The sequence below is a fragment of the Elephas maximus genome, chromosome 27 (genome assembly GCF_024166365.1).
Source record: "Elephas maximus indicus isolate mEleMax1 chromosome 27, mEleMax1 primary haplotype, whole genome shotgun sequence".
NCBI classification, from domain to species: domain Eukaryota; kingdom Metazoa; phylum Chordata; class Mammalia; order Proboscidea; family Elephantidae; genus Elephas; species Elephas maximus.
Window position 1 is genome coordinate 31,521,133 of NC_064845.1, and position 23,906 is coordinate 31,545,038.

The window sequence follows — 23,906 nt, forward strand, 5'->3', positions numbered from 1 at the left end:
ACAGGGTAATCCAAGAAAACAAAGCCAGATTAAAAAAAAAAAAAAGCTCAAAACAGGGTAATAGCAATATTATTATGTAAAAGAAGACAACATTAAAATACTAAAGAGGGACTAAGAAATATAATCATATACCTTCCATATGGAGAGGAAGATATGGTGATACAAAGAGTAAAAGTTCGGTTTAAATTTAGAAAAATAGGGGTAAACAAGGTAACCACAAAGGAGACAAACTATCCTACACATCAAAATAAAATACAAGGGAAAAATAGAGACTCAGCAGAAACAAAATTGACAACAACAAATATGAGGAAAGGACAATATATAAAGATAATCTACTCAGCACATAAAATTAAGTGGGAAAAAGAAACTGTCAACAACACACCAAAAAAGACATCAAAATGATAGCACTAAATCCATACCTATCCACAATAACTCTGAATATAAATGGACTAAATGCACCAATGAAGAGACAGAGAGTGGCAGAATGGATTAAAAAACAAGATCTGTCTATATGCTACCTACAAGAGACACACCTTAGACTTAGAGACACAAACAAACTAAAACTCAAAGGATGGAAAAAATTATATCAAGCAAACAACAATCAAAAAAGAGCAGGACACGGTAGAACTGCCCCATAGGATTTCCAAGCAGACTCACATCTTTCTCCCACAGAGTCGCTAGTGGGTTCCAAGGACTGACCTTTTGGCTAGAAGCCCAGTGCTTAACCATCCTGTCACCACCGCCCCTTACACACCCTACCTCTTCTAAAACCTGAGTCTGGAGACAATATGTGTAGGCCCTGTGGGGAGAGAGAACACCAGATATCCTCATGAGCAAATGGGGAGCCACAGCCCCTGGTAGGGCATGGTGACAGAGCCGGGGAGGTTCCTCACTCCAGAACCTTCTGTCCTAGTCCAGTTTCCTATGGACAGGCTTTCTCCCGGGGTCAGTGCTTTCCGGGCTGAAGTCAGTACAGAGGCTGTTCGGGGTTGGCGCTGGCAAGAGTCAGGCGCAGGTTTCAAACCGTGCCTGGTCAGGATACAGATATTCTTCTGCAAAGTCTGGGTACATGTGTGCAAACCTGTCAGCAAAAGAGATTCTTCTCATCTTCATCCACACCGCTGAAGAGGTCTATCAGAAGCAGCTTGCCAAGCCCAAGGCCGTCTTCAGAATGCAGGACAGGTCTTCCTCATTTATGCAGCCGTCCTCCTGCCATGCATACATCTTGAATGGCAGCTGGATGGTGTCCAGAGTCTCAGACGCTCTGCAGACCACGGACAAGGCGATCACATATTCCCGCAGGTCCATCTTGCCACCTCCGCTCTCGTCAAACAGTGAGAACATGCAGTCCAGCGTGTCGGAAAGGGGTACCTCCACGTACTCCGTGAACTTCACAAGTCAGTCTTCTCGCCCTTCTTCACCTTTGCGCTTTCTGATCTTTTTCAAGTTTTTCTAGCTTTAGCCCCAGGCCTCTCACAAGCCCGGCGAATTCTAGAAGGCAAGTGTCGGAGGGGAGACGGACTGTCCTTCCGCTGGGGCCAGCTAACGATCCTCAAACGTGAAATCCATGATGGAGACGCCCAGGGTCTCTGCCATGACGCGCCTCATGCTGCTGGCGTATAGCACCGGGCTCCTCTTCACCTTGGAAGGGTGGTAAACTGGGAGAAACTCAATTTCCACCTAACTGTGAAACTGACACAGGGCGAGCCACAGCATTTCCAGCACTCCAGGTCCTTGCCATGTCCACATGATCGTGTCCAGCTTATTTGGGTATCCTAAAACCACAGGCTGGACAGGAACACCAAGGATAAACACACCAGTCTTGAGGGTAGTTTGACAGGTCCCATTGGTACAAGTACCTTCTGGAAAAATCATTGTCATAACTTCCCATTGGACTAAGCCCCTCTCTTTATCTCTTCCACTGTTTTCCTGCACAAGTCCTGGTCTGATCCGAACACACTGGCCAGATGTACTTGATCAGAGTTCCCCATATGGGGATACCCCTGCTCTCTGCCTTCATCACGATGGACGACATGGTCATGGTCACGGGAACGGCGTCGAAGTACGAGGGGTGTGGTGCCAAGGGTCAGGATGGCCGCCTCAGTCGGTAGGGCCTGTCACTCCTTCTGGGCCACCGGGTGGAAGCCGCCGGCAAATCACGTGGTCTGCATGACTGCCTTGAGCGGGAAGTCCACGACCTTCTGCCACAAGCCAGCGGCTCTTCTGGTTCTCTCTCAGCAAATCCCAGGAAAGGTACAAAAGCGAAGGACCAGGCGAACAGCATCATGAAGGCGGCAAACAGGAGTCGGATGGGGAAGAGGGTCAGCGTCATGATGGCGATCTGGGCCTTCTGCAGAGTGCTGAAGCGCAGCTCGTGCATGAAGCGGTTCTACCCTGGGGGTGACAGCCACCGCTTCACCTGCACCTGCGCTGGGGGAGTTGGCGGCTGAGACAGAGCGGCCTCTGGCAGGTCTCCCCAGCCGCAGAGCCACCACCGTGAGAAGAGCCCGAGCGGACCGAGGCGGAGGGCGGGCAGACCCCTTATAATTCTTCTCATTTCTGTAGGGTTGGTAGTGGTGCCCCCTCTTTCGTTCCTGATTTTGGTAATCGGTGTCTTCTCTTTCGTTTTCTTGGTCAGTCTAGCCAAAGGTTAAAGGTTTGTCAATTTTGTTGATCTTTTCAAAAAGCCAACTCTTGGTTTATTTGATTTTCTCTGGGTTTTTCTTTCAGCTGCAGTATTATTTCATCCCTCTTGCTTGCTTTGTGTTTAGCTTGCTCACTGTTTTGTAGTTTCCTAAGGTGAAAGCTTAGGTTTTTTATTTGAGACTTCTCTTCTTTCTATCACAGGCATTTAAAGTTATACATTTCTTTACAAGCAATGCTTGAGATACATCCCATATGTTTTGATATGTTGTGTTTTTTTTTTTTCATTAAGTCCAAATTATTTTTAATGTCTCGTCTGTTTTCTTCTTTGATGCATGGATTATTTTGAAGTGTGTTAATTTTCAAGTATTTGGTGTTTTCTCATATTTCTTTCTGTTGTGGATTTCTAATTTAATTCCATTGTGGTCAGAGAATCAGAGAACACACTTTGCATAATTTCAGTCTTTTTAATTTTATTGAGACTTGTTTTTGGCTCCTGTATAAGGCCTACCCTGGAAAATGTTCCATGTATACTTGAAAAGAGCATGTGTTCTGCAGTCCTTGGGCATTTTATAAATATCAGTTATGTCAAGTTAATGAGTAGTGTTAAAGTCTTCTGTAGTTATTCCATCAATGACTGAGAGTGGGGTATTGAAAGTCCTAACTATTATTGATAAATTGTCTATTTCCTCTTTTAATCCTTCTGGTATCTGCTTCATGCATTTTGGGGGTCTGTTGTTGAAGGATGTTTATAATTGTTATATATTCTAGATGTATTGACTATCAAAAAGGTCCATAGTAATATTTGTTTTAAAGTCTATTTAATGTGATATTAATATAGCCATTCCAGCTCTCTTATGGTTACTATTTACATACTATATCTTTTTCTATTCTTTATTTTCAACCTACTTGTGTCTTTGAATCTAAGGTGTTCCTCTTGTAAGCAGCAAGACCCATTGTTGGATCTTGCTGTTTTATCCAGTCACATAATCTCTGCCTTTGGACTGCGTGTTTAGTCCATTCAATTTTAATGTTCTCATTGATACGGTTAGGTTTTCTTTTGCTATTTTGCTAGTTGTTTTCTGTTTGTTTCAATGAAGTAATAGAACCATTAAAAGCTTTTAAGTTTAATAAGAAGCATCAATATATTTGGAAACTACTAAATTATTTCTCACTAAAGAAAAATCCAAAAGAGAAGAAATGACTCACACTTCTGTCATTCAAACTTAACTTCACTTAACATTGTGGTATATTTTCTTCCAGTCTTTCTTATTCTTCATAGATCTTTGCTTTTTTTCCTCCCAGAGTTTATATCATATTACACATACAATTATTGTATATTTTCTTACAGAAGTATATTATATGCATTTTGCATGGATTTGAACCACAGAAGAGCCATCACCAGCCAAGATACCCTTGAAGCAGTCATGTGGAAGACTTTTTGAATAAATGAAGTGGCTCTGAATGGTCCTGTTGCTTAAATGACTGCACTTATCAAAAAGTTGAATATGTCAGAAGGTTGATACAAACGGTTAACGTGCTTGGCTGCTAACTGAAAGGCTGGAGATTCAAGTCTACCCAGAGGTGCCTCAGAAGAAAGGCTTTTGGGTCTAATTCTAAAAAAAATCAAACATTTAAAACCCTATGGAGTATATAGTTCTACTCTGACACATGTGGGGTCTCCATGAGTCAGAATCAGCCTGACAGCAACTGTTTGGGGTTAAAAGGCAAGGTGTCTGAACAGCACCTGCTGCGTCAGGTCTTTGTACTACACACCTGGTCTCTGGGTCCTGTGTTTTTAGCTTCCTATTTACTTTGTTAAATAAAAGAAAGATGTTTGCTTTTGTAAGTTTGGTAAAATTCACCTGTAAAATGGCTGGACTTACTGTCTTGAGGGAGTGGTGTGGATAGTTGTCTACTACTGATTTTATGTAAATGCTGATATTAAGCTTATTGATTTTATTTAAACCTTTTGTCTCTTTGTCTATTAGTTTTTGATGGTGCATTTGCTGATTCTCCAAGTAGTTTCACCAAATTATGCTTGTTGTAGAGAGATTCTCCAATTCTGTTAGAGTAAAATCAAAGACATATGTCATTCAAATGGAGACCATGAGAACCTCAGAGTCCGAAGCTCATGGATCCAAGGGAGAGAGTGCAAATTACACATAGTTATATGCCATGGGAGGAACTACAAAACACAATATTCTGATTGGTTTACAGTGACTGAAATCAATCAAAGGTGGGAGAAAGCAAAACATGATTTTTAACATTAGTGGTTACATATAGCTAAAAAAAAAATTCATACATTAATTGGCTAAAGGACAAAATTGCAAGGTATGTGTTTGTGGAGAGGGTCTCATGACCATCACGAAATGATGACATGATGATGGCGTAACAGATACTGTCGGGAACAGATTGCTAAACATTACCTTGCTCAGAACATAAGATTTTCTGGACTGATTTAACACAAAAACTTTCAATAAGGTTTGGTTACAGACACCAGGACATGTAATATCCACATTCTTAGCCTGACCACAAAGAATAGAGTTTCCTTAATGACAGGGTTGGTTCCTAAGCAACAGGGTTTGAATCTGTGTGAAAGATTATACTGAGCTTTAGCATTAGTTCACCCATTTTACTTTACATCAGATGCCTCTTTTGATTTTATATCCCACATCATTCTGTTCCTTTGATCAAGGGTTCTGAAGAATATCCTTTGTTCACAGTTATGGGCATAATGTCTTCTGCATGAGTTTGTCAATATGCTACTCCCAGGTGGTGGCTCAACCTTCATAATTTATGCCTTTCTAGTTTTTCACGTTAAGCCCCTTTTCCCCCATAATCAGGGACCATCGGTATCTTGGTTGCTGGGCAGCTCCAGTACGTCCATCATGCTATGGCTCAGCAGCTGTCTTCAGTGATTTCGGTATAGGGAGTGGATAGGGTATGGCCACATTGGAGGAACAACCTGACTTACTTTCAAATGGCTAACATAAGTCATAAGGCTTCTCTGATTTTGGGTTCCTGAATGCAGTGTTGATATGCGTAATTCTTTGAGCATGATCTTGAATGCAATGTTGATATACATAATTCTCTGAGCATGAGATGAAGCAGGGTTATCAGTTCCTGTTGTAGATGCACATCGCATAACACATTTTATAATTCCAATAATAAAGATTATTGTTAAAATAATTAACCCAGTTTGCAACAGAGACCGTAACCAAGAACCTGCACTATTAAGTAGCCAATTGAAGATATAAAAAAAGAATGGTAAAGTTATACGGGGTATAGACTGTAACCAAACAGCCATTGGATGAATCTTAGCAATATCCTGTTCAACATCTCCAGTTAATCCAAGAGCAACAACAGGCGTTAGCAATGGAGCAAAACTCTCCTTGCTGGGCTAAGAGGAAATCTAGAACTATTCCATGGTCCAATACTACTTCTGCCAAGGATTCTAAAGTTTTCGTTGGGCGGCCATTCCATTGGCCACATCATCAACAATTTTAGCCATAGTGGCAGATAAATTGCTAATGGGATGTTCTATTGCATAATACCAAGCCAGGGCACAACAGCACATAAGAAGGATCTCCCCATCCTGGGTAATAAATGATGGGATTATCTGAGAGGACAAGTTCTATCTTCTTTATGGATATTAATTTCAAGTTACTGTTCCATAGCAAGGTGTTATTGTATGAATGAATACTCATGGTAACTCCTAGCATCTTTAAGGTACATGGGCCTAGCATATATTCCAACCATGTAAACATGACAATGCCCAAATATAGAGTGACTTACCAGAGTTTTTCCTTGAATAAGCTGATCCTCCACACAAAAAGACACATCTAGATGGGGCACACAACATGCCTGCCCAGGTTTGAATATAAGGAAATGGGATGGACTGATTGGCCCTTCTGAGTCACTTTGCAGTTAATGAATCATCATGAATGGATAATTCTCCAAATTCCAGGGATCCTTGAGTCACGCACAAACTGAGAGTTTTTTATTATTTTTAAAATGACTATCTGCTACTACTGTAGAATAATATTGAACACCATCAAGAAAAAGATTGCATGGTGTGGGTAGAATAAAACATTCTAACCATGCATTGGTAAGATTGAAACAGGGAGTTGATGGATAAGTGGGTAATTCTGGAAGTAGCCATAATGTGACATGAATAGCCCATTTAAAGAGTTTCTCAAAATCAACAGTAAAATCAGGTGTGGATTTATAATCTAATACTGGCACAGCAAAAGGATCGGTATGATCTTGTGTAGACTGAGGGGAAGAGTGATGCATCCAGCACTCAATTAAATTGTTAGCACCGGCTACTGAAATAAGTAATTTGATAAAAGCATTTTCTTACCAAGCAATAGAAAAAGGAAACAATAAAGGTATTAAAGCAGTAATGGGAGTCATGATTAGAACACACATATGGAAAAGGAATACTACCACAAACATTCAGAAAAAATAATTGTGTCTGTAATTACCAAGGAAACCCTGATGGTGTAGTAGTTAACGTTCAGCTGCTAACCAAAAGGTCTGCAGTTCAAATGGACCAAGTGCTCCTTGGAAACCCTATGGGGCAGTTCTACTCTGTCCTATGGGGTCGCTATGAGTCAGAAAGAACTCAACAGCAATGGGTTTGGTTAAAATTACCAAACTAACTCCAAAAATCTCCAAAAGTTGCATAAATGTTTACCAAGAAATAATTCTTAAGTATATAACATACAGAAAAGCTAAAGCTAGAAAGATAGCAGTATATCAGAGTCTAAAGCTTAGCCACCTGCATGTTCCAGCTCCATGACCTGGGGTAAGTCATCCACTCTTGTAGTCATCTACTTCATGTTTGAACACAAGTGAATTTCACTTTGAGTTCTTCTGTGACTTCTAGTACAAACAGGTGCTGTAGACTTTTTCAGTTGAGATAAATGGACCCACTCCTTAACTCCTCGTAATTTAGCCACACAAGGATGAATTAGGGGGAATAGGTATGGACCCTTCCAACAAGGCTCAAGTGAATCCTTTAATTGGTGTGTCCTCCAATAAACATAGTTGCTAGGTCCAAGAGGAGGCATTGTACCTCCGCCATCAAATGCTTGCTTGAGGAGCATACTCCTTGGCATAATGAATTAAGGCCTGGCAATATTTTAATAAATTGGCTTGGATCAAATCTGAATCAGCAGTTCCTGATAAATAAGGTAAATTCATTGGCTACCCTGCAATTATCTCATAAGGGGTCAATTTATGAGGGTCAGGTCAGCCACACTGAAGATGAAAGTTTTGCCAATTAGGTCTTTATGATACCATTGTTCCGTTCTACAAATCCAGAGGACTGCGTGTGGTAAGAACAATGGAGCTGACAAAAAAACAGGAAATATTTTACAAATAGCAGCAATCACTTGTCCAGTAAAGTGGGGTACCTAAATCACTGCAAAGGATGGCTGGAGACCCAAGTGGGAACGATATTTTCCAGCAATTTCTTAGCCACAAAAGTTGCCATAGCTTGGTGACAGGGAAGATCTTCTACTAAATGTGGATATCCGCAAATCACAACTAAAACAAATGTGTAACTGTTGGAGGGAGTTAGTTGAATAAAATCCACTTACTATTTGAACATAGGTCCTATTAGCAATGGGTATCTCCCAAGAGATACCCTGATGATGAGGGTATCCCTCTAGTGAGGGTTGGTAGATTTTACCTCCATTATACTCAGAACAAACAGAGCACAGCCTCGCTACTTGATTTGAAGCCTTCCAAAGTGTCCCCAAAAATATTTATGTAAAATTCCCATTGTCTTGTCCCTGCTCCATGATCCTTCACATGAAAGGTCATGACCAAAGGATGTGTAAGTCCTTAAAGATAACTGGTTTTGAATCTGGCCTTTCCCAAAGGAAAGTATTCTTACTAATTTTACAACTGTCCTGTCATGGATTGAATTGTGTCCCCGCAAAATATGTGTATCAATTTGGCTAAGCTCGATACCAAGTATTGTGCGACTGTCCACAATTTTGTCATCTGACGTGATTTTTCTGTGTGTTGTAAATCCTATCTCTATGATGTTAATGAGATGGGATTAGTAGCAGTTATGTTAATGAGGCAGGACTCAATATACAAAATTAGATTGTATCTTAAGCCAATCTATTTTGACATACCAGACAGAAGTGAGCAGATAGACACAGGGACCTAATACAATCAAGAAGCAGCACCAGGAGAAGAGTGCGTCCTTTGGAACTGAGGTTCCTGCACTAAGAGGCTCCTAGACCAAGGGAAGATTGATGACAAGGACCTTCCTCCAGGGCTAACAGAGAGAGAAATCCATCTTCTGGAGCTAGCACCCTGAATTCAGTCTTCTAGCTTCCTAGACTGAGAGAATAATTCTCTGTCTTAAAGCCATCCACTTGTGGTATTCCTGTCATAGCAGCCCTAAATAACCAAGACAGAATTTGTTACCAGGAGTGAGGTACTGCTCTAACAGATACCTAAAATATGGATGCAGAGGAGGGAGTGACCAAAATGGTGGAATAAACAAATGCTTCCAGTGAGTCCTCTTCCAACAAAGACCTGAAAAAACAAGTGAAATGAGTATATTTATGACAAGCCAGAAGCCCTGAACATCAAAGGCAGGTTAGAAAATGAACTGAGAGTCAGGGGGAGGAACAGACATTTCAGAAGCAGAGAGGCGTTATTGGACCTGAATCACTGGGAGCACTCAGGCACCATTCCTGGGAGTGGCTGTGGCAGGCTGGTACTAGTGTTCGGCAGCAATTTCCTCAGGGAGAAGCAGCCAGCCACACAGCCTACTCATACCTCTGGAACCAGAGAAGAACAGCGCTCTTGGCAAAAGGTAAGTACCTGCGTATATTTTACCACACCACCCCCCGCCCCGATCCCAAGCTGGCTTCAGCAGCTGATTTCCCTGGCCCTGAGATAGGCCCTATTCAGCACCTAGAGCCATTCTCCCAGCCTTGGAGAAGGAATAAATTTGCAATTAGGGGAAAAGATAATTTGCCAGCTGCATTAAGCAGAAGAGCTCAGGACAGGAGCGGCTCCTGTCTAGGCATAAACGGTCCATGAACTTTGAGTACCCTTCCCCTCTGCATGGACTTGTGTGGGCCTATTTCAGGAGAATAGGCCCTCCTTGGCAGATTACAACTATTTCAGCTGTGTGGTTGAGAGGTGAGAATTTGATGTTTGACATTGCTTTGCTTATTACACAGGGTCCTCACCTACCCACATCAGGGGCTAGAGGACTGGAGGCTCCACTCAGGTCACCCAGCCACCCGTGACAAGGATCCAAGGATAACTGGTACCTCCCAGTCCTTACAACCAAAAACATTGGATGCCCATGGTCTGTCTGCAGAGCCCCCCCTCCACCTATAGGCTCTAGGGAACAGGGACATGCTTTCCTCAGAGACATGTGGGGGACGATTCTCAGGACCCCGGCCTTGTTCAGAGTAAGATGCCCTGCTGCAACCAGGTACCAGTACCTACAACAATCACCCCTGCCCCTCTAAGACTGTAGGACAAAGCCTGTACCACATATTGATAATCGGCTACCTGGACACCTGAGCTGAATTCATGCAAGAAAATTGAATGGACCCCTAGACTGATATACCTGATAACAGCTGTAGCCATCCAGGGACAGGACATCAGAGCTCCAAAGGTGAAAATAATCAAGCTAGCTCACCCAGGCAACCCATTTGGGAATATCAGAACAAATCAAAGCAAAAAGCTACAACACAGTAAGCAAACATAAAATAAACTAATACAATAACTTATAGATGGCTCAGAGACGACAGTAGATATCAAGTCACATAAAGCAACAGACCATGATCACCTCAACAAGCTCTCAAAACAAAAAATCAAGGGATCTTCTAGATGAAAGTGCCTTCCTGGAATTGCCAAAGGCAGAATACAAAAGATTAATATACAGAACCCTTCAAGACATCAGGAAGGAAATGAGGAGATACACAGAACAAGCCAAGGAACACACAGATAAAGCAGTTGAAGAAATGAAAAAGGTTATACAAGAACATAATGAAAAATTTAATAAGCTGGAAAAATCCATGGACAGACAGCAATTAGAAACTCAGAAGAGTAACAATAAAATTACAGAAGAGGAACTGAATAGAAAGTCAGAGGAGCAGAAATGAGGAAGTGGAAAGCAGAATCTCTGAAGTTGAAAATAAAGCACTTGGCACCAATATATTACAAGAAAAATCATATAAAAGAATTTGAAAAAAATGAAGAAACCTTAAGAATCATGTGGGACTCTAACAAGATAAATAACCTATGAATGACTGTACCAGAACAGGGAGGGATAACAGAAAATACACAGAGAATCATTGAAGATTGTTGGCAGAAAACTTCCCTGATATCGCGAAAGATGAAAAGATATCTCTCTAAGATGCTCATCGAATTCCACATAAGGTAGATGTTAAAAGAAAGGCACCAAAACATATTATAGTCAAACTTTCCAAAACCAAAGATAAAGAGAGAATTTTAAGAGCATCTAGAGATAAACGAAAAGTCACCTACAAAGAAGAGTCTATAAGAATAAGCTCGGAGTACATGGCAGGAACCATGCAGGCAACAAGGCAATAGGATGCCTTATATAAAAAACTCAAGGCAAAAAATTGCCAGCCAAGAATCATATATCCAGCAAAACTGTGTCTCAAATATGAAGGTCAAATTAGGACATTTCCAGATAAACAGAAGTTTAGGGAATTCATAAAAACCAAATGAAAACTACAAGAAATACTAAAGGGAGTTCGTTGGTTAGAAAATCAATAATACTAGGTATCAGCCCAAGACTAGAACACTGGGCGGAGCATCAGAAGTCAACCAAGACAGTGAAATCAAAAAAATAAATCAAAATTTAAAAAACGCTCAAGAGTAAGTGGGAGTATGGAGTAAGGTGTATATAAGCTTATATGTGACAGACTGACTTGATTTGTAAACTTTCACTTAAAGCACAACAAAAATTATTTTTAAAAAAGCTCAAAACAGGGAAAAAGTGATGTTATTATGTAAAAGAAGACAACATTAAAAAAATAAAGAGGGACTAAGAAATATAGTCATAGACCTTCCATATGGAGACAAAGACAAGGCAATACTCCGAAATAAAAGTTAGGTTTAAATTTAGAAAAGTAGGGGTAAATAATAAGGTAACCACAAAAGAGACAAACTATCCAACACGTGAAAATAAAATGCAAGAAAAAAATACAGACTCACCAGAAAAAAAAATCAACAACAAGGAATACGAGGAAAGGTAAACTATTCAGCACATAAAATTAAGTGCGAAAAAGAAACTGTCAACAACACACAAAAAAAGACATCAAAATGATAGCACTATATTCATTAAAGAAAAAAAATTCATACCTATCCATAACTACACTGAATGTAAATGGACTAAATGCACCAATAAAGAGATGGAGAGTGGCAGAATGGATTAAAAAAAAAATCCCTCTATATGCTGCTTACGAGAGACACACCTTAGACTTAGAGACACAAACAAACTAAAACACAAAGGGTGGAAAAAAATATATCAAGCAAACAACAATCAAAAAATAGCAGGAGTGGCAATGTAATTTATGACAAAAGAGACTTTAAAGTTAAATCCATCGGAAAGGATAAGGAAGGACACTATATAATGATTAAAGGGACAATATACTAAAAAGATATAACCATATTAAATATTTTTGCACCCAATGACAGGGCTGCAAGATACATAAAACAAACTCTATCAGTATTAAAAAGTGAGAGAAACAGTGCCACAATAATAGTAGGAGACTTCAACACACCACTTTCGATGAAGGACAGGACATACAGAAAGAAGCTCAATAAAGACACAGAAGATCTCGACGCCACAATCAACCAACCTGACCTCATAGACATATACAGAACACTCCACCCAACAGCAGCCACGTATACTTTCTTTTCCAATGCACATGGAACATTCTCTACAATAGACCACAGAATCCAAAAGATTGAAACATTACAAAGAATCTTCTCTGACCATAAGGCCATAGAAGTGGAAATGAATAACAGAAAAAGCAGGGAAAAGAAATCTAATACTTGGAAACTGCACAATACCTTGATCGAAAGAGACTGGAGTATAGAAGACATTAAGGATAGAATAAAGAAATTCACAGAATCCAATGAGAATGAAAACACTTCCTATGAGAACCTTTGTGACACAGTAAAAGCAGTGCTCAGAGGTCAATTTATATCAATAAATGAACACATACAAAAAGAAGAAAGGGTCAAAATCAAAGAATTATCCCTACAACTTGAACGAATAGAAAGAGAACAACAAAAGAAATCCTCAGACACCAGAAGAAAACAATAAAAATTACAGCAGAGCTAAATGAAATAGAAAACAGAAAAACAATTGAAAGAATTAACAAGACCGAAAGCTGGTTCTTTGAAAAAATCAACGAAAGTGATAAACCATTGGCCAAAGTGACAAAAGAAAAACAGGAGAGGAAGCAAATAGCCCCAATAAGAAATGGGATGCATGATATTTCAACAGACCCAACTGAAATTAAAAGAATCATATCAGATTATGATGAAAAATTGTACTTTTACAAATTTGAAAACCTAGAGGAAATGGATGAATTCCTAGAAACACACTACATACCTAAACTAACACAAACAGAGGTAGAACAACTAAATAGACCCATAAGAAAAGAAGAGATTGAAAAGGCAATCGAAAAACCTCCAACAAAAAAAAGCCCTAGCCTGGATGGCTTCACTGCAGAGTTCTACCAATCTTTCAGAGAAGAGTTAATGCCACTACTACTAAAGGTATTTCAGAGCGTAGAAAAGGATGGAATACTTAAAAACTCATTCCATGAAGCCACCATATCCCTAATACCAAAACCAGGTAAAGACACCACAAGAAAAGAAAATTATAGACCTATATTCCTCATGAATGTAGATGCAAAAATCCTCAACAAAATTCTAGCCAATACAATTCAACAACATATCAAAAAATAATTCACCATGAGCAAGTGGGATTCATACGAGGTATACAGGGATGGTTCAACATTAGAAAAACAATTAATGTAATCCACCACATAAATAAAACAAAAGGCAAGAATCACATGATTTTATCAATTGATGCAGAAAAGGCATTTGACAAAGTTCAACACCCATTCATGATAAAACTCTCAGCAAAACAGGAATACAAGAAAAATTTGGCAACATAATACAGGGCATTTATACAAAGCCAATAGCCAACATCATCCTAAGTGAAGAGAGCCTGGAAGCATTCCCCTTTAGAATGGGAACCAGACAAGTATGCCCTTTATCACCACTCTTGCTCTGGCTGGAGGTCCTACCCAGAGCAATTAGGCGAGGTAAAGAAATAAAGGGCATCCAGATTGGTAAGGAAGAAGTCAAAGTATCTGTATTTGCAGATGACATGATCTTATACACAGAAAATCCTAAGGAATCCTCCAGAAAAATACTGAAACTAATAGAAGAGTTCAGCAGAGAATCAGGATACAAGATAAACATAAAAAATCCATTGGATCCCTCTACACTAACAAAAAGAACATCGAAGAGGAAACCACCAAATCAATACCATTTACAGTAGCCCCCAAGAAGATAAAATACTTAGGAATAAATGTTACCAGAGATGTAAAAGACTTACACAAAAAAAAACTACAAAAATCTTCTGCAAGACACCAAAAGAGACCTACATAAGTGGAAAAACATACCTTGCTCATGGATAGGAAGACTTAAAATTGTAAAAACGTCCATTCTACCAAAAGCAATCTATAGATACAATGCAATTCTGATCCAAATCCCAACAATATTTTTTAATGAGATGGAGAAACAAATCACCAACTTCATATGGAAGGGAAAAAAGCCGTGGATAAGTAAAGCATTACTGAAAAAGAAGAACAAAGTGGGAGGCCTCACTCTACCTGATTTTAGAACCTATTATACAGCCACAGTCATCAAAACAGCTCAGTACTTGTTCAACAACAGATACATAGACCAGTGGAACAGAATTGAGAATCCAGACATGAATCCATCCACATATGAGCAGCTGATATTTGACCAAGGCCGCAAATCAGTTAAATGGGGAAAAGACTGTCTTTTTAACAAATGGTGCTGGCATAAGTGGAAATCCATCTGCAAAAAAATGAAATAAGTCCCATACCTCACACCCTGCATAAAAGCAAATTCAAAATGGATCAAAGATCTAAATATAAAATCTACAACGATAAAGATCTTGGGAGAAAAAAACAGGGACAACATTAGGAGCCCTAATACATGGTATAAACAGTATACAAAACATTACTAACAATGCAGAAGAAGAACTCCATAACTGGGAGCTCCTAAAAATGAAACACCTACGCTCATCGAAAGACTTCACCAAAAGAGTAAAAAGATTACCTACAGACTGGGAAAAAGTTTTTGGCTATGACATTTCCGATCAGTGTCTGATCTCTAGAATCTACATGATACTGCAAAAATTCAACTATAAAAAGACAAATAATCCAATTAGAAAATGGGCAAAAGAAAGGAACAGACACTTCACTAAAGAAGACATTTAGGTGGCTAACAGATACATGAGGAAGTGCTCACTTCCATTAGCCATTAGAGAAATGCAAATCAAAACTGCAATGAGATTCCATCTCACTCCAACAAGGCTGGCATTAGTCCAAAAAACACAAAACAATAAATGTTGGAGAGGTTGTGGAGAGTCTGGAACACTTGTGCACTGCTGGTGGGAATGTAAAATGGTACAATCACTTTGGAAATCGATTTGGCACTTCCTTAATAAGCTAGAAATAGAACTACTGTATGATCCAACAATCCCACTCCTTGGAATATATCCTAGATTAATAAGAGCCTTTACAGGAACAGATATATGCACACCCATGTTCATTGCAGCACTGTTTACAACAGCAAAAAGATGGAAGCAACCAACATGCCCATCGATGGATGACTGGATAAATAAATTATGCTATATTCACAGAATGGAATACTAGGCATCGATAGAGGACAGTGATGAATCTGTGAAACATTTCATAACATGGAGGAATGTGGAAGGCATTATGCTGACTAAAAGTAGTCAGTTGCAAAAGGACAAATATTGTATCAAAAAAACAAACCAAACCCAGTGTCATCGAGTCGATTCCAACTCATAGTGACCCTATAGGACAGAGTAGAACTGCCCCATAGAGTTTCCAAGGAGCACCTGGCAGATTCCAGCTGCCAACCCTTTGGTTGGCAGCCATAGCACTTAACCACTATGCCACCAGCGTTTCCAAATATTGTATAAGACCACCATTATAAGAACTTGAGAAATAGTGTAAACAGAGAAGACAATATTCTTTGATGGTTACAAGAGGGGGGAGGGAGGGAGGGTAGGAAAGGGGTATTTACTAATTAGATAGTAGATAACTACTTTAGGTGAAGGGAAAGACAACACACAATACCGATGAGGTCAGCACAACTGGACTAAACCAAAAGCAAAGAAGTTTCCTGAATAAACTGAATGCTTCGAAGGCCAGCGTAGCAGTGGCGGGGGTTTCTGGACCATGGTTTCAGGGGACATCTAAGTCAATTGGCATAATAATATCTATCAAGAAAACATTCTGCATCCCACTTTGGAAAGTCGTGGCTGGGGTCTTAAATGCTAGCAAGGGGCCATCTAAGATGCATCAATTTGTCTGAGCCCACCTGGACCAAACAAGAATGAAGAATACCAAGGACATGTGATAATTATGAGCCCAAGAGACAGAAAGAGCCACATAAACCAGAGACTACATCAACCTGAGATCAGAAGAACTAGATGATGCCTGGCTACAACGGATGACTGCCCTGACAGGGAACACAACAGAGAACCCCTGACGGAGCAGGAGAGCAGTGGGATGCAGACCACAAATTCTTGTAAAAAGACCAGATTTAATGATCTGACTGAGACTGGAAGGACCCCAGCAGTCATGGCCCCCAGACCTTCTGTAGGCCCAGGACAGGAACCATTCCCAAAGCCAACTCTTCAGACAGGGATTGGACTGGACAAAGAGATGGAGGGGGATACTGGTGAGGAGTGAGCTTCTTGGATCAGGTGGGCACTTGAGACTATGTTGGCATCTGCTGTCTGGAGGGGAGATGAGAGGGTAGCGGGGGTTAGAAGCTGGTGGAATGGACACAAAAAGAGTGGAGGGAGGAAGTGGGTTGTCACATTAGGGGCAGAGCAATTGGGAGTATCTAGCAAAGTGTATATAAGTTTTTTATGTGAAAGGCTGACTTGATTTGTAAACTTTCACTTAAAGAACAATAAAAATTTTAAAGAAAAAATATGGATTCAGTTTTGAAACTGAACCGGTAGCGGCTGCAAGAGTTTTAAAGTGTAATAGAAGCCTAGTTTGCCTAGAAGAGATAGTTGGTGTTATTATATACATCAAAGACAATTCGGGTGAGGACTCAGGAAGTAAGGAGAGCCATTACACTGGAGACGGGGCAGATGGCAAGAAGCAGCAGCAGCAGAACCAGGAAACTGGCACAAGACAGTGCTGGAGCCAACCCACGAAGTGAGAGTGCTATGGGCCTTTGCACAGGAGGCTTCCTGGTGGAGTGAGGTGCCTCTGGGAACTTATCAGTGGAGCTAGGCTTGCTGATCCATGGAATGAGAGAGCTGAGTGCCTTCTGGCTGAAGTTTACTGGTGGAGTGGGGTACCTCCAGGCACCTATCAGTGGACCTAAAGAGCTTTGGAACACTTGCCCCAGTAGGGCAGATGTGGGAGGTGAGGCCCGAAGGGCTGAGAGGCTAAGAAACCAAGAAGCAGAAGCTGAAGAAACAAGGAACACAGGAAGCTAAGCTGTTTCAGTCTCAAAGGGTATGTCCAGGACCTCTGGGGTCTCAAATGGGGGAGCCATGGCCTCTGGAGTTTCTAAGGGTGGAGTTGCCACTCAGATGGCCTAAGAGAATGGTGCACCTAAAGCTGAGGGGGCAGATCTGCCGTGCCAGGGCTGAGGGGCCTTTGCTTAGAATCTGGAGAGTGTGGCCAATACCTAGAGTCTGCAGGGCAAGGCCATTGTTCTGCTAACTTACCTGGTGCCTGTTAGTCCTTCTTTACCTCCAATTTCTCCCGTTTGTAATGGAAATGTCTAGCTTGTGTCTGTTTCACCACTGCATTTTGGAAGCAGAAAACTTGTATTCTAGATTTCACAGATGAAGTGGAATTTTTGATTTCAGACTTGGCGTTGAATTAAGACTTTTGCTATGATATAATGGGGTGAGTGTGTTTTACATGAGGCAAGGACATGAATTTTGGAAAGGGTGGAATGTCATGGACTGAATTGTATCCCCCCAAAATACGTGTATCAATTTGGCTAGGCCCTGACTCCCAGTATTGTGATTGCCCACCATTTTGTCATCTGATGTGACTTTCCTATGTGTTGTAAATCCTATCCCTATAATGTTAACAAGGTGGGATTAATTGCAGTTATGTTAATTAGGCAGGACTCAATCTACAAGATTAAGCCAATCTCTTTTGAGATATAAAAGAGACAAGTGAGCAGAGAGTCATGGGGACCTCATACCACCAAGAAAGCAGCACCAGGAGCAGAGTTTGTCCTCTGGACACAGGGTCCCTGTGCCTGAGAAGCTCCTTGACCAGGGGAAGCCTTCCTCCAAAACTGAAAGAGAGAAAGCCTTCCCAACGCCTTGAATTTGGACTTGTAACCTACTAGACCGTGAGAAAATAAATTTCTCTTTGTTAAAGCCATCCACTTGTGGTATTTCTGTTATGGCAGCACTAGATGACTAAGACAGCCTGGAGCTTGCACACTGATTTCAGACTTCTAGCTTCTTAGACTGTGAGAGAATAAATTTCTCTTTGTTAAAGCCATCTACTTGTAGTATTTTTGTTATAGTGGCACTGGACAACTAAGGCACCTCCCCTTTCCATTGTTCCCTCTTATCATCAGGATCCTTAGCCTGATGACTAGTCAAGTCATGCCAAACAGCAATTTTTTGTCTACACTCTTCAATCAGTAAATTGGTGGGTGTATCTAAAGGGCAGTCTCTGCAAAGGTGAAATTTGTTATGAATGGAGGATTTGTTGGGACAATGTCAGTAAGAAGGGCTATCAAGGTCCGAGCCATAAGCACTCAGCATCATAAACGTTCTTGACCTGTAAGAAGATGTGGAGCTAAAAGATATGTTGTTGGCAGTGGACTCAAAATGTCCCCAAAAATGCCGTTCCAAGAAATCAATGAGGCTTTCCCCAGGCAAATTGATCTTCTCGATTAAAGAGGCTCAAAGTAAGGGGACATGAAGGCAAGGAACCAAAACAGAATCTGTCCACAGGACCAGCCCACAAGCATATAGTAGGATCCGGATAACATTCGTTCCATGCCCAGTCCTTAATCTCTTCCTCAGAGGTCAGCTGCTGATATTTACTAAGGATGCCCAAGAAATCAGGAAAACAGGAAAGATCAAAGGTTTGAGTTAAGTTTTGCCAGGCCCAACTCTACTTGATTTATCTTTCTTAAGAAATTAGACTTTGAAAAAGTGAAAGAAGACCCCCATTTTATTTACCTAATTTCCTTTTGCCCTCCTTTTCGTCCTGATCGCAACTGAGGCCGTCACAATCCAGAGGTAATTGGGAAGCAGCCTGTCTGGCGGTTGTGTCAGCTAAGATATTCCCTTTAATTTCTTTGGTCTGGGAACATTTTTAGGTTGGTGTGCCTGACTTTTTCCAATAATAGCATATGCCAGGAACTACTGATTGAGGAACCCTGGGTCTATTCCCAAACTGGGGTTTGAGTCCTTTATTACACCCTGGAGATTGTAATTGTTGTAACTGTAATGCCATTAATTTATTCTGCCAGGTTTTATCCTTCTGCTCCAATTCCCCAGCTCTTTGTTCTAAGGTTTGGGCTAATTTATAAGCCAAGATCAATCCTGAAGTTTCAACATTTCCTGATTTAATTGATGATGTCTAATTGAATCGGACAGTTTGGGGGGGGAGCCCTCCAAAAAAATAGAATTGAAAGAGATCTGGCTCCAGCATCTTCTAAATTTAACACTAATGATCCACAAAAAGTTTAGTTAAATAATCCCTATAGTTACAAACATTTTCATCTTTGTCCTGTTTATAAGGTTGAACCTTAGCCCAGTTTATCTTCTGGGGAAAGATCTGCAAAAATAACTTTATTCTAAGTTAGTAATTCTAGACCTGGGACATTAGGTTGTAGAGGTAATGGTTTCTCAGGTTTTTTCTATTTAGCCTCACACCTTTGATGGAGCCCTGGTGATGCAGTGGGTAAGAGCTTGGCTGGTAACCAAGAGGTTGGTAGCTCAAATCCACCAGCCACCCCTTGGAAACCCTATGGGGTGGTTCTACTCTGTCCTGTAGCTCGCTATGAGTCAGAATTGACTCGATGGCAATCATTTGGGTTTTTTTTTGATCCACTTTTCAGCATCCCCAGGGTTCTAGTAACATGTGTAATAGATTACATAAATCTGCTCATCCAGATTCGTAAGTTTTTGACAAAACCTTAAACTTCTGACAAAACTTTTGCTGCTCTTCGCAAGGATCAAGAAATTCTTTCACAATGGCATGAGGTTTCACTTTAGTCCAGGAGGCAAAAGCAACCTCAGGAGGTTTTCCCCCTGCCTTTGGATATTTTATTTTGAAAGGCATCTCAATGACTGCTTTAGTCTCTCTTGTAGCTACTAGTTTGGTTTCTTTTGAGGATTCCCTGGAGTAACAAGGAAGCTCACACAAAGTATTATCAGGACAAGAAGGTATAGATGGATACAGAGAAGCAGCCTCCAGAGGAGCAGTGGGAGGAGGAGAAAATGCTGTAGTGACAGTAGAACTTTGGCATTGCAATTCTGTAATTTATTTTGCTTGCCTGAACACTGTGTCTTGGAGTAGACAAAAGTGTCATCATTTTGCCTCTTGGAAGCTTCCAAAAATGAATTAAAATAGTCTTCCCACTGGTTCTGATTGGTCCAAGAGCCTTTAGCCTCTAACTCGCTGCTCAGAAAAGTTAATTTAGTGAGCTCAAAACTCCCCCAAATTGGCCAGGGATTTTCTGTAGTAAGCACATGCTACCACCAAAGATACTGAACTGAAATGGGGGTCACAGTTTTTGGCCATGTAAGTGGCAGGAGTCACAGAAAGAGGTCCGCTATGGTCTTTGGAGGTGGCATTCCCCGTCTTACTAAACACTTGTACATGCTGACAACCAAAGAGTGCGTTAAGCTTAATACACCTTTAGAGGAAAAAAAAGGAAACATTTGCACAGGGAGTTATATTTTTCATCCACTAGATGGTGGACTTGTCATGCTCAAGATTTCTGCAAAATGTCCAGACCATGAAAAGAAACAACTGACCAAAAACTTAAAAGGTACACTGAGAACTTCGACACCTTCAGGGTTTGAAAAAAATCTGAGTATTTTGCTGCAGTTGAGATATGTTTTCTTGTGGCATTTAAGAGGTTGAGTTGTGCCCTTATTTTATTTATTTGTTTATTTTTTCAGCTTGTAAAATCCGAAAGCACCTCAGTAGACAGTCATTCAAATCATGAATTAGATTGTAAATGAGACCAAATGGGTAACACCTGCCCAAAAGCAAAGGCGAGAAGGCAGAAAGTGTCAGAAAACCGGGATAAATGGAAACGGGAACCCAAGGTGGAGAAGGGGAGACTGTTGACACATTATGGGGATTGCACCAATGTCACAAAACAATTTGTGTATAAACTGTTCAATGAGAAACTAATTTGCTCTGTACACTCTCACCTAAAGTGCACACACACGCACGTGAACACACACACACACACACAAATCAAAACTCATGAATTAGAAATAGGCAAACAGAAAACAAAAGAAAGATGAGCATGAATACACTTAACAGAATACAGCCAGTAAGTGGCAACTTCGTAACACCCGAACTGTAGTTGAAAACACATTCCTCCAACAAACTTGTTCAGTAGCAAATGGGAAAGTGGAAGTTGAGAAATAGCTTTGATAAATCCCAAAGATCCATCCCGAAATCCTTGGGGCTCACTCTTGGGAGCACTCACGTCTGGACAGGTCCCAAGGGGTCCGAGAAAGCAGGAGCTTGTCAGTGCCTGACTCTGGCTTTTCAGCTCCTCCTGGTCCACTGGGGAAGACATCACCGAATCCCGCCAAGACTATGCCAAATGTTCTAGAGAAAATACTCTGTGATTCTGTTAAAGTAAAATAAAAAACACGTATTGAAGGCAGTATGTCATTCGAATGGAGATCATGAAAACCTCAGAGTTTGAAGCTCACAGATCCAAGGGAGGGGGTACAAAGCACATATAGGCATAGTGTCATAGAAGGAGATAGAAAACACAATATTCTGATTGGTTTACAGTGACTGAGGTCAATTAAAGGTGAGACAAAGCAAAGGATGATTTTTAACATCACTGGTTACATTAATACAACTGGAATACATTGGCAAAAGGACAAAATTGCAAGGTATGTGTTTGCAGAGGGGGGTCTCAGGACCGTCAAAAAATGATGACATGATGATGGCATGAGAGATACTGTCAGGAATAGGTTGTTAAACATTACCTCACTCAGAATATAAGATTTTCTGAAGAGATCTAACACAAAGCATTTCGATAAGGTTTGGTTACAGACCCCAGGACACGTAGTATCCACATCCTTAGCCGGACCCCAGAGAAAAGGATTTCGTTAATGACAGGGTTGGTTCCTAAGCAACAGGGTTTGAATCTATGTGAAAGGTCATACTGAGCCTTAGCATTAGTTCAGCCATTTTCCTTTAGGTCAGGTGCGTCTTTGGATTTTATGTCCCACGTCGTGCTTTAGGTTGTTAAGTGAATACAAGTTGAAGATTTTATGTTTTCTTCGTGACTTTTTCTTTTTACAATTACTACATTCCACCCCTTTATCCTACCAATCCTTCTTAACTTAAATTCTTATGCCTGATATTAATGTCTAATTCATTTATATTTATAGTGATTAATATACTTGGACTTCTTTCTACAAACTTATTTGGGTTTTTCTATTTACCATGCTTTTAATTTGCTTCCATTTTTCTTCTTTCTTACGTGCTAATCAATTCACTAAATTTTCTCTCTGTAATGTTTTTATTCTGTATAGGTTTGGAAATTACACATTCTATTTTTCTTATTTTGGTGAATACTCTTAAGTATTTAGCATGCGCATCAGTAATGAAAAGTGCCTGAGTGGCACAAACAGCTTGCACTTGACTACTAACCTAAGTCAGCTGCTGGCCCTGTGGAAGAAAGGCCTGGCGATACACTTACATAAAGACTACAGCCGAGAAAACCCTATGGAACAGTTCTGGTCTGTAACACTGGGGGTTGCCAGGAGACAGGGGCTGCCTCAACGGTAACTAACGATAACGTCAGTAGTGGACTCCTGTCATATTCAGGACTGCCATAATCATTTAAACAGCCTTTCTATATTTGCGTTATTGATCCCACCTCTCTAGTATACAAGTCAGAACTCAGATTTTCTGCGTCCCTTGCAGCTAGGCTGCAGACCTATAACTTAGTCTCTGCTAACCAGAAGCACCTGTCAGAGAAAGCGATGTAAGCTGTGCAAGCTGTGCCTCCGGCTTCCATTTTCCTGGTAGAGGAAGAGGAATTCAGCTCGCGGAGGTGGCCGTGGTTGCAAGATCGACCTCCTGATGCAGAATTGACATTGATGCTGACAGCAGGGGCCGATGAAGAAGAGTTGAGCTCCTGCCATTTGGTGTTCCACGGGGGCAGTAGCAGTTTCTTAATCACGCTCATTCTGTTGCATGGTTTAGGGCACTTCTAGGACCTTAGCCAAAGCTTTGTTTTTCTAGGCCTTCCAATGACCCAGAGAGCTGCCGAAGAGAATTTTAAGAAATTCCTTCATGGATTCTGTTAATTGCAACAAAGAACCTAAACGATAATAACTTGTTAAAATCAAAAGTTAAGGAATATTTCACTCCTCCTTCTGAATAAAAGGAGTCTACCACCAGACGAGTTGTGGAATGACATCGAGGACATCATAAATGAAGAAAGCAAGAGGTCATAAGGAAAGAAAGAAAAGACCAGGATGGATATCAGAGGAGACTCTGAAACTTGCTCTTGAACGTCGAGCACCTACAGGAAAAGGAAGAATTGATGAAGTAAAAGAACTGAATAGAAGATTTCGCAGGGCCTCTCGAGAAGACAAAGTATTATAATGACATGTGCAAAGAGCTGGAGATGGAAAACCAAAAGAGAAGAAC

The 23,906-nt window shown here is 40.7% G+C and overlaps 1 pseudogene; it reads right to left on the bottom strand.

The window, feature by feature from the left end:
• Nucleotides 1–909: 909 nt before the first annotated feature.
• LOC126068260 (lysophosphatidylcholine acyltransferase 1-like) lies at nt 910–23,439 on the bottom strand (annotated as a pseudogene).
• Between the last annotated feature and the right edge of the window lie 467 nt (nt 23,440–23,906).